Raw genomic sequence first — 13,703 nt, 5'->3', positions numbered from 1 at the left:
GATTAAGCAATCTACTCAAGGTCATACAACTCCTAAGAAACAGAGCTGGTATCTGAATGCAGGAGGCCTGGCTCTGGGGCTAAACTATTCTTGCTCTGGCCGCTTAATACTCTGCCACCTCTTCCCCTTCCCCCTGAATCGTGTTTATCAAATCTCCCTTGAAATCGGCCTCCAGTCCCTCCCTTCCTCTCTGCCCCATGGCCCGCCACCATCCCAGGGCCCCAAGGCAGCACTTAACTGACTTGCACCTCTCTGGCGCACCAGCCCATCTGTCTGATGCAGCACCCATGTGAATCTGCCTGCAAACAGCATGCCCTCCGTCTTCCCTGCCCAAACATCCTCGGCGCCTTTGCTCTGCCTGGTGTCCGGCCTGGTTGACCTGGACTCCAGGTCTCTAGCAACCTGGTCCTGCCTCCGGTCTTCAACAGGAAACAGAACACAGCACACATCACCGGGCAGCCTCCATCACTGCATACTTCCGGTTTGCTTAGGCACTTCCTGTTTGCTGAGGCACTTCCTGCTCCTTCTGCTCCTTCCGGCTCCGAGGAAGGATTTGCCTCCTTCCTAGCCTGGTCTCCTCCTCCTACCAAACCCCATCTCAAATCCTGCTCCTTGGCTACCAGTAGTTCAAAGTATGGACTCCCATCCCGAACACTTAGTAGCATCTTAATTCTTTTAGCTCTTTTTTCTTCTTCTTCAATGGCCAGGTACTACAGGAGGCATTTACTTTTTATTGGGCTACTATATATGTAACATAAAAATTACTATTTTAACTATTTTAAGTGTACAGTTTTAGGGATTTTAAGCACATTTGCAATGGTGTACAACCATCACCACTCTCCACTTCCAGAACTTTTTTATCATCCCAAACTGAAACCCCATTAAACACTCGCTCCCTATTCCTCCCTTGCCCTCAGCCCCTGGTAACCTCTATTCCACTTTCTGTCTCTATGAATTTAACTACTCTCAGTGCCTCATCTAGTGAATCATACAATTTTTTGTCCTTCTCTGTCTGCCTTGTATAACTGAGCCTAATTTTTCAAAGTCCATCTATGTTGTAGCATGTATCAGAATTTCATTCCCTTTTGAGGCTGAATTATATAGATAGACCACATTTTGTTTATACATTCATCTGTTGATGGATACATCTGGTTATTGGGAATAATGCTACAGAGAACACTGATGTATTGATCGATTCCCTGCTTCCAATTATTTTAGGCATGAAGCATTTAAAAAAATATTCTCAGGGTGCCTGAGTGGCTCAGTTGGTTGAGCATCTGGCTCTTGATTTCGGCTCAGGTCATGGTCTCATGGTTGATGAGATTGAGCCCTGTGTTGGGCCCTGTGCTGACAGCACAGAATCTGCTTGGGATTCTCTCTCTTTTTCTCTTCGTCCTTCCCCACTCACACTCTCTCTCTCACTCAAACATTTTAATACTTCTTTTTTTAATTATTATTATTATAGAGGGAGAGAGCACGCAAGTGGAGGAGAGGGGCACGGGGAGAGAGAGAATCCTAAGCAGGCCCCACTCTTAGTGAAGGCATTGCATTATTTAAAATAAAAATTATTTATTTTTTTAATGTTTATTTAATTTTGAGAGAGAGAGAGAGAGAGAGCAAAAGCAGAGGGGCATTGAGAGAGGGAAAGAGGGAATCCCAAGCAGGCTTCACGCTGTCAGCATAGACCCCAGCACGGGGCCCAAACTCAGAAACCAGGAGATCATGACCTCAGCTGCAAATAAGGGTCAGATGCTCAACCAAGCGCCCCAAGGTGCCCCCAGTGGATATACATTTAAAAATAGATAAGAATCGGGGTGCCTGGGTGGCGCAGTCGGTTAAGCGTCCGACTTCAGCCGGGTCACGATCTCGCGGTCCATGAGTTTGAGCCCCGCGTCGGACTCTGGGCTGATGGCTCGGAGCCTGGAGCCTGTTTCCGATTCTGTGTCTCCCTCTCTCTCTGCCCCTCCCCCGTTCATGCTCTGTCTCTCTCTGTCCCAAAAATAAATAAATAAACGTTGAAAAAAATAGATAAGAATCTTTTCTCAAAAAAAAAAATCTATTCTCAAAGAAAATCTGTGGTAGGGGTTGTTGGTTCTACTTGAAAGATGAAGAAAATTAAGGTTCAGAGAAGTTAAGTCACTTGTCCAAGGCCACATGTGTGAGACTTATATATTGTTTTCCTGAGGATTCTAATTTTACCAATAAATGCTGGTTCTAGAACAGATGAGAATCTAATTTAACAAGGATTCCATAATTCAAGGTGCTATGTGTGATCTCTGTTCATTCTGAGGGTAATGACAAAGGCCAGAAACAGGTGGGAAAATGACATCATGTGTCCAGCAAATGTGGAAACACCTTCTCTTCCAGCATGAATCTGGAATCTCACCCTTTTGATAAGCCAATTAGGTCCTGAACACACCCTTGTCAAGAGAACTGAGCCTGTAGCACCTGGGAGAAACCTCTGTGGTCTTAGTTATTTTCCCTAGTCTGAAGGAGTTTTTGATTTAGGGTTGAGAAATGGAAATAGTTGGACAGTTTCCTTCCAGAAGCAAAGTTGTACTCAGGTCCAGTGCCCCTGGTTCTGATCCAGCTGATGTACAGTAAGACCTTAATATGATGGGGCCTGATGTGTGCATGGTAGATGAGGGGCCAACCTTCCCAGTGTCAGCAGGACTGAGGGGTTTCCTGGGATGCGAGCTTTCAGAAATAAAACCAAGAAAGTCCCAAGCAAACCAGGATAAGTTGGCCACCTTAACCTAAAGATCATTGTGCAAGAAAAAAAAAAAAAATTTACCCTTGTATCTGTCCTTTCCTTTCTTATTCCTACTTGTTTAGACCTGTGAGCACTCCCACCCCTTCAACTGGCCCTCCTGTGTCATTCTCTGTCTACAGAAGTCCCTCTGGCACACTGTGCCATTATTAAAAGCCTTCAATCTTCTATACTAATTGCTCACAGCAAGGGCCACACTCCTATGCCTTTAAGGACCAGACAGTTTATGTCGATGAGGGACACAGCCCCAGTGTAAAGTAACAGGAACTGATGGGGACTGGAGCCAGTTCATACTTCAAACTACCAGTAGTCAAGGAGCAGGATTTGAGATGGGGTTTGAGGCTTAGAGCAAGTGCACAAATGGAAGCCACATATAGGTCTCAATATTTCAAAGTTGGAAATCAAGCTCTAAATTATTAAACAAACTATATTATCTCCTCCTGATTTGGCAAATCTACTTCATACTGACTCAGAAGAAGGCCAAGTTCAAATTGTATTCCTGCATTCCTAGGAGTCCCAGGTTGCAAAATGCTGGTACAGAGCAAGGTCCTCTGGCCTGTTACCCACATTCCTTCTCTTCTTGCTTCCAGCTCTCTCCTGCATCTCCAGGGGCCTTGCAGCCCATAGTGGACACTCTAGCCTGCACTTCAGAGCTCCATCGGCAAGTCCCCTACCCCTATCATAATCTGTTTCCCCTTGGTACATCCTTCAGTGTGTCCCACTCTTGGAAAGACAGACCTAGGAAGACACCCATATAATCCCTCGAAGTGAGCTTGGGCCATTCAGGCAGACAATTCTGGGTCCTGGCATCTGAAGCACATTTGGAGCAGGAGAGGTGTGCAGGCTCTGAGAGGTCAAGTCCCCTTGGCCCAAAGACTCCTCATCCTATGGAAAAGGGTGTGAGCAAGGCCTTACTAAAGCCCAGGGCCCAGGAGAGGGGCTCCTCTTGCTTGGTCTAAAGATGATACTGATGAGGCCCATGGGAAAGTAGGTGTCCCATCTAAAGGAAGCAGCTGAACTCAATGGCAGCTAGTGTCTGCTTCCTGGAAATGTGGGTCCAAATGTGACTAACTATTTTGCTTTTTCAAGAGAAGATAAAATTCTGGAATATTTTATAAATCCAAATTAAAACCGAACCAAACCAAATTCCCCATGTGAGTCAATACAGTAAATGCCAGAGTACATTCATCAGCCTGTCCTTGAACTTTCAGTATGCAACTTCTTCCTTAAGGAACACCCTGTACATCCTGGCCTCAAGCCACTTCTTGTACTTCATGACCTCACTGCCTTCAGTTTCCTCCTGTTCTATAAATCAGATGAGCAGACACAGCCTGAGCTTCCCAATTCAGGCCCTTTGATCAATGAGCTCCTTCTGTCTGGAATGCCCTCGCCCCAGGTCTCATCCTTGCTTACTGACAACCACACTCATGCTTCAAGAGCAAGTGCAAACCCACCTTCTTCAAGATGCCTGCTCTCATCACTCCTGAAATTTTGGACCTAGGGTCAGGAGACCAGAGTTTTTAATATTGTCTCTACAATTTTACACAAGTCATAAGGGCTCTGGACCTCAAAGGTAAAATGGGATGATATTTCCATTGACCTTGAGGAGCTACTTCTTGTGAACATTAAATAAGATAATATTTGTTAATACATCTGGTATAGGTCGGGGCATTTCATCATTACTCAGTAAATTCTAGTATAATGGGAAAGTGAATTTGTGTTTCTGGCTTATGCTAGCAAACTTTTTTTGTAAAGTATCAGACAATACATATTTGAGGCTTCATGTGCCATGTTGTTTCTTTCCTGACTACTCCACAGAGCATCTGTAGACTATATGTAAACAAGCAGACACAACTGTGTCCCAATAAAACTTTATTTACAAAAACAGGCAGACAGCCAGATTTGGTCCAAGAATGATAGCTATTGACTCCAGCTTCATACCGTCCTTAGAGCTTGTTCTGTGGCTCTCAAAGCTGCTGTTACTACTCCTACTAATAACTAATACTTTAATTCTGTCCATATTCACCTGGCAGTGTCCAAAACACTTTCCAAGAGAGTTAGCCCTCATCACCACTTCATACATGAAGAAACTGAGGTACAAAGTGGCCATTAGACTCAAGAGTCAGAACTCTGAGCCATTGTGCACATGAGTTCAGGCCTTGGGCAGCACATGTACAGTGTTGTGGGTATTTCTTGGTTGTTGTTGGATGAATGTGAATTTGTAAAGGACTCTGTCACCCTCCACCCTCCCTCCGATGTATTGGTGGCAATTATAACTACTGAGTACCCACATCAATGAATCTCCTCTGTCAACAACTGTGGAGAGCAGGCAAATGACACAGGCCAAGAGCCATGTCCTCTGCTGAGTTTCTATCTGGATAGTAAGTACTGAGTTTGATAGTGTTCTGCTTCCTTTCTTTAACTCTTCCTCTTCATCACATGTCCATAGGAATATGAAACCAATCATAAATGGCAAAGAAAAAAGAAATGATTTCATGTGACAGCTAACTGTCCCATGGCACTCTGTCTGATCCTTCATAATGGTCAGCTTGGGTAAAGAGCCCTTGCTGTGCCCTGAGCCCTGCTCTGTGTCATGGGGATCTGCAAAGGATCATTAAAAGGAAAGGCTGTTCTCATGTGTGGGGATGGCTGACAAAGTAGAGACGACCATCTGTATGCTGAAAGTAGTGTGACCATGCCCTCTATCATCCAAACTGGAACACTGTTGGGAGTTAGGCTGGGAAAACATGGGCAAACCAAGACATACAGTCACCCGGGTCAGAGAAACCTTACTAACAGCCACTGGGGAGCCTCGCATGCCTGGGCAATACTGCTCTGCCTTAGAGAGAAGAGCAACTGTCCCTTTTCATTCCGGTGCATGATCCCAGCTAAACACCAGACTGGAGACAATCAAGGAAGAATAGGTCTGATCCTTGGGAGTATGCCTTGGTTACTGGTTCTGAGGAGTTAAAGTCAATAGTCATTAGAGTTAAAACTGGCTCTTGCAAACTGACATACTATGGCAAGTTTAATATAGGTATACTGCTATGTTTCTAATGCAAGTTTCTGGTTGATTTTTAGCTACATGTTCCAAAGAACTTACAAACTGCCTCGGCATGTACATGCCTCTAGGATTCCGTAGTGTGCAACCTGAACACTCATACATGGTAGCCTTGCTAGGAAACTCTAGTCCCATTCCCTACCAGCCAGAACTGGTATACTTCAGCAGTCTAATCCTTAAATAGCTGGTCACCCTCAGTCTGTTGTCTGCTTGCTTACTCACTTCCAAAAAGTAGTAAGCACCCACCCACGCATACCCTTGTCCTATGAGGCACAGAAAAAATGATTTTGTCTGTGCTCTGCTGTTAAACTTTCCTGGAACCTGATGGCAGAATTCAGTCTCTCCTCTGGCCTGATAAGGGAAGAGTCATGGCTGTTAGCACTACACCAATCCCTTCTTTTCTGACATGGAGGGAGAAATTAAAACCATAATTCTTTTTTAAGGTGGGGGGGAGGTGGACAAGGACTCTTGTCCCACTCTTCCCACTGAGTCTTGGGAGCCAAAAGGTGGCATTAAATCTTCATTATGGTTTTTGACCCATAGTCTGTAAGTCTGTGTCTCTGGGTGAAGTCAACTAATTTAGAGAGAAAAGATGCTGCTTCTGACCCATTTCTGGAACTAGAAAATGAGTCTTTCATCATAGGAACACAGAGAGCCCACATAAAGTCTCAGCCACGAATGAGGGGACCAGGAGGACAGAGGACAGAGGCTGTGAATAATGGAGCTGAAGGCACTTGAGCTTGGCCAAGCCTGGCGATGACAACTTCACAAAATGTAGACAGGAAAGGGGCTATGTTAGATGTGTACAGGACAGCATAGGGTGTATGTGGCCAGTGAGGGGCGGGGCTGGGCTCCTTCATTGAAAATGAAAGTTTACATTAGGAACCAGTGGGAACTCATGTGGAGAAAAGGGGAGATAGAGGAGAAGGTATTACATTTTAGCAAATTCTGACTGTCAGAGAGAAGAGTCCGATCTCAGTTCTGGAAGGAACGAATAAAGCAGCAATTCTCTGTCTTTATGAAATTGGGCAGTGCCATGGCGATGAGTTGATGGATTCTTCTGCACTTTGCAGCAAAGGGTTTGGTACCCTGCCATGGCCTCGGGAAATGACCTGAGAATTCCCACTTCTCCTCCCAACATTCAGCAAGGGGAATTTTCTCCTGAGAGATGAAAGGACCTGAAACCAAACTAGCCCCAGCTGGACTTCGGCCAACTAACCCCATCCAACTGGGAACTTCTGTGACTGGCTTTTTATCTACTGCTTCTAAAGCTCTTTGCATCAATACAAACACACTTACGCTTCGTAAACTCTCTGTGGTGTACTGCAGAGCATACAGACTAAGTGGCCCAAAGACACAGAGCTACAAAGGAGCAGAACTGAAGTTTTGATTTCAGATCCAGGTGCACTGGACATTAAGCTATGGGACACATGAGATGGGGCCTGTGTCTTACCCAGAACATCCATTGTCTAGGGGAGAGAAGCACTGTCATTATGCGGCTCAAATATTTAAAGTTCTTTTGGAGAAACATTTAGAATAAATGAGTACTGGTGTGTGCCTGCTGCACTCACCTCCCATGAGCCTCTAGGCGGGTATTTACCCACTCTCCAAGATTCTCAGGTTCAGGAGAGAGTGGAGCACAAAGATGTTAGGCTTTAGCTCCTAAAAGGCCAGTTGGTTTAGATTTTATTTATTTATTTATTTATTTAAATGTTTATTTATTTTTGAGAGAGAGAGAAAGCACGAGTGGGGGAGGGGCAGAGAGAGAGAGGGAGACACAGAATCTGAGGCAGGCTCCAGGCTCTGAGCTGTCAGCACAGAGCCCCATGCAGGGCTCAAACTCACGGACTGTGAGATCACGACCTGAGCCGAAATCAGATGCTTAAAACAACTGATCCACCCAGACATCCTGGTTTATATTTTAAAAAGGGAATCCAAACTCCTATTTTCAACCACGGAGGACCAGGTGTTTTGGTAAATCAGGTGTTGCCCCACTAAATTTTATACACAGGAAAATGGGCACCAGTTTTCCATCGGGCTCGGAAAAACCCTGGGTTGGTAAGACCCAGAAGGAAGGTAGTGATAAGGGATTTGCCCAGGGGCTCCTCAGAGTCAGGCCAGAGCCACAGCAGATTACCTATGTGCTGGCTTTGAAAGGCTAGAGATTTCTGGACCTTTTAGGAAACCCCTCTCTCAGCTTAATGTACTTTTTTTTCCTTTTCCTTTTTCTTTTGCCTTCCTTCCTCCCTCCCTCCCTCCTTCCCTTCCATCGTTCCTTCTTTCTTAATTATAGAGAAAGACTCTTGATATTAATATCCACCTAGAATGTCACACAGAACTGCCTTAAGAATGATCTAGTAAAATTACTCATTTTATAGACGAGAAGGTTGGGGCCAAGAGAGTAAAAAGTCACACAATCAATGGCAGATCTAGGACAAAGTCCAGGCCATGGACCCCTTCACACTCAAAAATGCTGATTCTATAATTTGATGTTTTTTTTTATTTCAAAACAGACACAAGAACTTAGAATTCAGTGGTTTATTTAATAAAAAAGTATCACGTCCCACATTTTACAAACTGAATTGCTCAAACAAAAGAGAGAGAAACACACACTCAGAAATCTATGCTAGATTGAGTCCTCTAGTTTTGTCTTATTTTTCTCTTGACCTGATTTCCCTCTATATTCATATCTGCTGTGCCTTTTTCTATAAACTGCCTCAAACACTTTCCTTTTGGAAGGGGAAAGATAGGAGAAAGGCGAAGCAGAAAGAAAAGTCTTTAGGATATTTCTAATAGAAAGTTTACAAAGTAGTATTCTCATTTTACAGAAGAGGAAACTGAGGTGTGGTGAATTGAAATCAATTGCCCAGATTAGCCAGCTGGCCAATGACAGACCCAGGATTCCAGCCTGGATCTATCTCTCTTCTGGACCACTCTTGCCCACCCCGGGCTCCCCTGTGCCATTGTTTCTAACCCAGTCGCCCACTGGAATCACTTGCAGCCATTTAATGAATGCCCCAGGCCTCACCTACACCAATTAAATCAGGATCTCTGAGGTGGGGCACTAGTATAATTCTATTTTTAAGGAAATGTCCCAGATTCTAAGCAAGCAGGAAAGGAGAACCAGAGAGCTACAGCATGGCGCTCCATGGGAGAACTCACGGCTCTTTGAGAAGTCCAACTCACCCTACAGGTGGGACTGACTGCATCTCACATGGACTATAGGCTCACACAATAGAAAAGAAGAGAAGAGGGAGGAAAAGAAGGAAAGAGTGAAGAGAGAAGAAAAGGGAAGAGAAGAGAAAAGGAAAAGTTGAGATGTCCGAGTGGTTCTTCTTCCATTAAGGTCTGCTTAATCTCTAGTACTGAGAGTTTTACAGCTTGTATGGACTAAATCCCTGACTTAGGGATCCCAATCAGATCTGGTCTCCATCAGTGAAAAACTGCTTATGCCGGGGACAGCTCCAGATGGAACGGATGTTACTTTTGTTTAAATGATGGAGAGCTTTATGGAGACTTTAAGTTTGTCGTGGATGTATTCAATTCATTCCTTATGCAAGGCGCAGTGTGACTGACACCTGGTGTGACAGAGAGTTTGAAGTCCCCTCCCAACCGCCAACCCCCCGGGCTTGAACACCAGCTCCGTGTCTCTGCTTTTCCTTCCTGTTGCTTTGGCGAGTCACTTTGTATTTCTCATTCTAATTTTCAGAGTGAGGGACTGGGATTTTTAAGAGAATCTAATGTGGGAAGACAGTGTTTCCACCATTTCAGGGATAAATGAACATGGTACTAAATAGCACTGAACCACATAGAGAGAGAGAGTTATTATCATTTGATTCTCTTTCATTCTACCTGGTAATATGAAAGGGCTGGAGATGTATTTTTGAGAATTCTCCAACCTGGCTATTCCCTCCTTTGACAATGAGAGCTGGTCACAGGTAACTGTACAATTAGGCAACAGTATGCAGCTGGGAATTAATGATGTTGATTTGCCTTTATTTTGACAATTACTTTTTTCAAAGTTTGTTTACTTGTTTGTTTGTTTATTTATGTAAGTAATTTCTACACCCAACGTGGGGCTTGAACTCACAACCCCAAGATCAAGAGTCCCATGCTCTTCTGATTGAGCCAGCCAGGTGCCCCTTGAGAGTTACCTTTTTTATGACACGTAGGTAGGGCTACAAAACTATCTTTTAAGTAAATTTAAGTCAAAGAAGTGGCTAAAAAACCACATAATGGTCCACAAGTGATATTCACACAGGATAGAAATAATTAAACTGGTGCCCAAAAGTCAAAGTTTAGGAGAAACCAAGTTAAGGTATATGACAGAATCTCACACTGAGTCTCTGAGTATACTTAGGGTTTGGTTGGAATTCAGGGACAGAAGAAATGACTGAACCCGTTTGTGAACTCTGGTTTGAAACCTCTCTTTACAAAATGGAATTTGAGGCTGCATAAACTAATAGTGTGGACAGGATGATTCACACGGACCCCAGACTTTATCATGCCTTCAAGTTGCCCTTGGGCTGACCTAAGAACTCTTACCTGAAAAGAACCCTTACCTAGGTCCACTGCTCATATTTTTAATTCTCATGACTTAGAAATGGAAAGAAAGTGGGGAAAATACAATTAGCATCTTAAGTTTCATTAGCCTGTAGTTAAAAGTTACAAGAAAACACTAGATCACACTGGTGTTTGAGGACAAGCCATGGGAGGAAAGAGTCCCGTTTCATTTGCTCTCTGAATTGTCAAACTTCTGGCTGATTGCTTTTCCTAATAAGATAAGGGAGTAAACCTTAGAGAACATTTCTATTCTGTGACAATATAGCCTAGGAGCACAACAAAAGACCAAGAATTAGGAGAGGAGACAAGACCACATTTAAATTTAAGTACATGGGGGATCTACCTCATATTTTCTCTAAAAAGAGCTATGAAGCCCCCAGAAGTATTCAACTGTCGACCACAAGGTTTTTGTTTATCTTTCCAGGAATGAACCTTTTTACCAAAAAGCATACGATACCACAAAGCTCTTAAAACATTTCATTTTCATTTAACCAAAGGTAGACAGAGTAGCATATATATATGATTTACAATTTATATACCTATATAGTGTACATATATATATATATACACTTTATATACCTATATAGTATAATACATATATACACACACACACTCTGTATGTATACATACATATGTGTACTTTACATGCACTATACATTGTAGGGAAAGGAATGTTTTTCTCTTGAGTTGTAAATGAGCTCACCAGCTTTGTGATAATCCATCACCATACAAGTAGGTGGGTTTTCCCATCAAAAAGCAAAAGCACCAGATTCTGAGACTGGTTTTCTGCCCGTAGCCTGTTCAAAATTTTAAATGTTTCTATCAGATCCAAATCCAAACATAGTATGAAGCCTCATGCTCCCAAAAGAGTTCAGGAGACTTAATCTCTAGCTCTGTCTCAGCTATTGTCTTGCTATGGGTAAGTCTCATCTCCACCTGGGACTCATCTGACCCAGCCATAAAATGGGTGGATTATGGTAGATTAGGGGTAATGCACTCAGATGTCAGAAGGGGCAAGGCAGGTGACATGAACAAAGGAAGCTGGCCGAGAGTAAGATCATAGGATGTGGTGGTGGTGATGGTGAGGGAAAGTGTGGCTCCTCTAAAGGAGACAGCTGCTATCAGCTCCAGGCAATGGTTAGCTAGAAAAACAACTGAAGGATAGCACAAGCCCCTTATCCCTGGTGCCTCTCACACCTTTAATTTATTCCCTTAAAACTTTTTAAGTTGATTTGTTTATTGAGAGAGAGAGAGAGAGAGAGAGAGAGAGAGAGAGAGAGAGAGAGAGAAAGAGCCCACACACATAGGAGTGGGGCAAAGAGAATGGGAGAGAGAGAATCCCAAGCAGGCTCTGCACTGTCAGCACAGAGCTGAATGCGGGGCTCAACCTCATAAACTGTGAGATCACAAACTATGAGATCATGACCTGAGCTGAAGTCAAGAGTCAGATGCGTAACTGACTGAGCCACCCAGGTGCCCCTAATTTATTCCCTCTTAACATGCTTTTTCTTCCAGATCTCCCTGCCACTCCCTACCCCCAACCTTCTCAGAGTCTCCTGGACTTAAGCCCTCTGGACCAAGTTTCTCAGGGATGCCCATGCCACCCTCGGCTCCTCTTGGCATCGGTCTTCAGTCCTAGCCTGGGAGCTGGAGCTTGGGTATTCTGGGACATCTTGCCTCAGTTGTGTGTTTCTTTCCTACAGGTTTGAGTTTGCTCTATGTAGTTGGATACAACTTTGTGCTCTCCGGGAGAGTAAAGCTGTTCACCCCAACACATGGGGTTCTGTGTGTGAAGCTCTTTGCACACCCACACAGGTTGGATCCTGGTGCCTTCCAGTGCCCCCAGGAGGAGGCATCAGAGAAAGACACCCAGAATGTAAATGGCCTGACACCCTTCTCCAGGGAAGACTTGTGAGTCTGAGCCAAATGGCTGATGTATACTTGTTTACTGTGTAAGCAAGAGGAGAACATCTAATGTACAGTGGAAACTTGTACAGAATAAATAATAGCTTTGAGACATTCAAAAAAAAGACAGAGCCTCTAAAATATCTAGAGAAACTGGAAATCCGTATTTTTAAAGTGAGAATTCTCTTATTATTTTCAGCAATGAATTAAAAACTATCTGAAAGCACTATGCAGGCAAAATTTACAATGTAGGCTAGATTCAGCCTGTGGATAGCCATCTTGTGATTCGGTACTTGACGATCTCTTTGAGATCTGGTAGCCTGAACTCTGAAAGGAGCATTTAACTCCTTTTGTGCCTTGTCCATGAAGTGGAGGATTTGACAGTGTATGAGACAAGCAGAAGAGGAGTGGGGCTGCTGGGGAGGCAGTGGTGCTGCAGAAGGGTGACACAGCCTAGGTCAAAAGGCAGGGCCTCATTGCCAGCACTGTTCCTCTTAGCTGTTGTGACAATAGCAATACTACTGTCAACAACAACAACAACAACAAAATCACCCTAGCTCATTCAGAGATGGACATGCCACTCCTAGAGTTTACAGAGTTGTTTGGGCAATTTTGTTAATTCTTTTTCTACATGGGGAAGGAAAAACTATCAAGCAGTAATGAAAAGAGAACAGGGGGTGATTTTACCCTCTGCTTCTCTTTTGGGATGGAAGTCTGCAGAGACACCTCCTGTCCTCCAGAGGGCGCTAATATTACAGAGCGTTTGCTTGAGTACATAAAGGTTCAAAATAAGAACTGGTGCCATTTTGTGGGGGGTGGGGGGGGTCGTTGTTGTTGTTGTTGTTGTTGTTGTTGTTGTCTGTTTTTGCATAGATGGCTCTGTTATCCAGATCTGTGTCCAGCCTCAGCTGCAACCTCACACCACGTTCATGACACACAGCCTTCTGTGTGGAAGGAAGTTATGGCTGGGCTTGAAACCTGTCCCCCCACGGCCACCCCACCCCCACTTATAGCTCTGCCATATTGGGTGAGGTGCTTACTCTCTTAGTAACTCAGTTTCCTCATGTATAAAGGAAAACAATAGCATTGTCTCCCTCACAGGGTCGATGTTAAGATTATAGGAAATCCTACACACCCTAGGGAAATGTCTAGTTCTGTGTTAGTGGTACTGAACTGTGTTCCCTTTCAAAGTTCTTATTTTTGTATCTAAGTTTGTCCTGCTATATTTGGAGTTCATCTGGTCATCTTTTGCCCTCTATGATGGAAAATGATCCCTAGAATAGAATTACTCGTTTTGAACTATATGAAACTGTTGACATTCAACACTATTGCTCTCCAAAATTTCATATGGTTCAATGCAATACAAAAGCAGTCACAAACCTAGGGGAGGGAAAAGCAGCTTCC

The 13,703-nt window shown here is 43.9% G+C and overlaps 1 protein-coding gene across 8 annotated transcripts in view; it reads right to left on the bottom strand.

Annotated features, from left to right (window-relative positions):
- Positions 1–13,703, bottom strand: part of PALM2AKAP2 (PALM2 and AKAP2 fusion) — a 465,690-nt gene that overhangs the window by 169,820 nt on the left and 282,167 nt on the right. The window lies entirely within an intron of this gene.

This window comes from Herpailurus yagouaroundi, unplaced genomic scaffold, assembly GCF_014898765.1.
Source record: "Herpailurus yagouaroundi ecotype Mexico unplaced genomic scaffold, PumYag 160, whole genome shotgun sequence".
Classification (NCBI taxonomy): Eukaryota; Metazoa; Chordata; class Mammalia; order Carnivora; family Felidae; genus Herpailurus; species Herpailurus yagouaroundi.
Note: the sequence above shows the minus strand (reverse complement) of the source record. Positions and strands in the feature narration are given on the sequence as shown.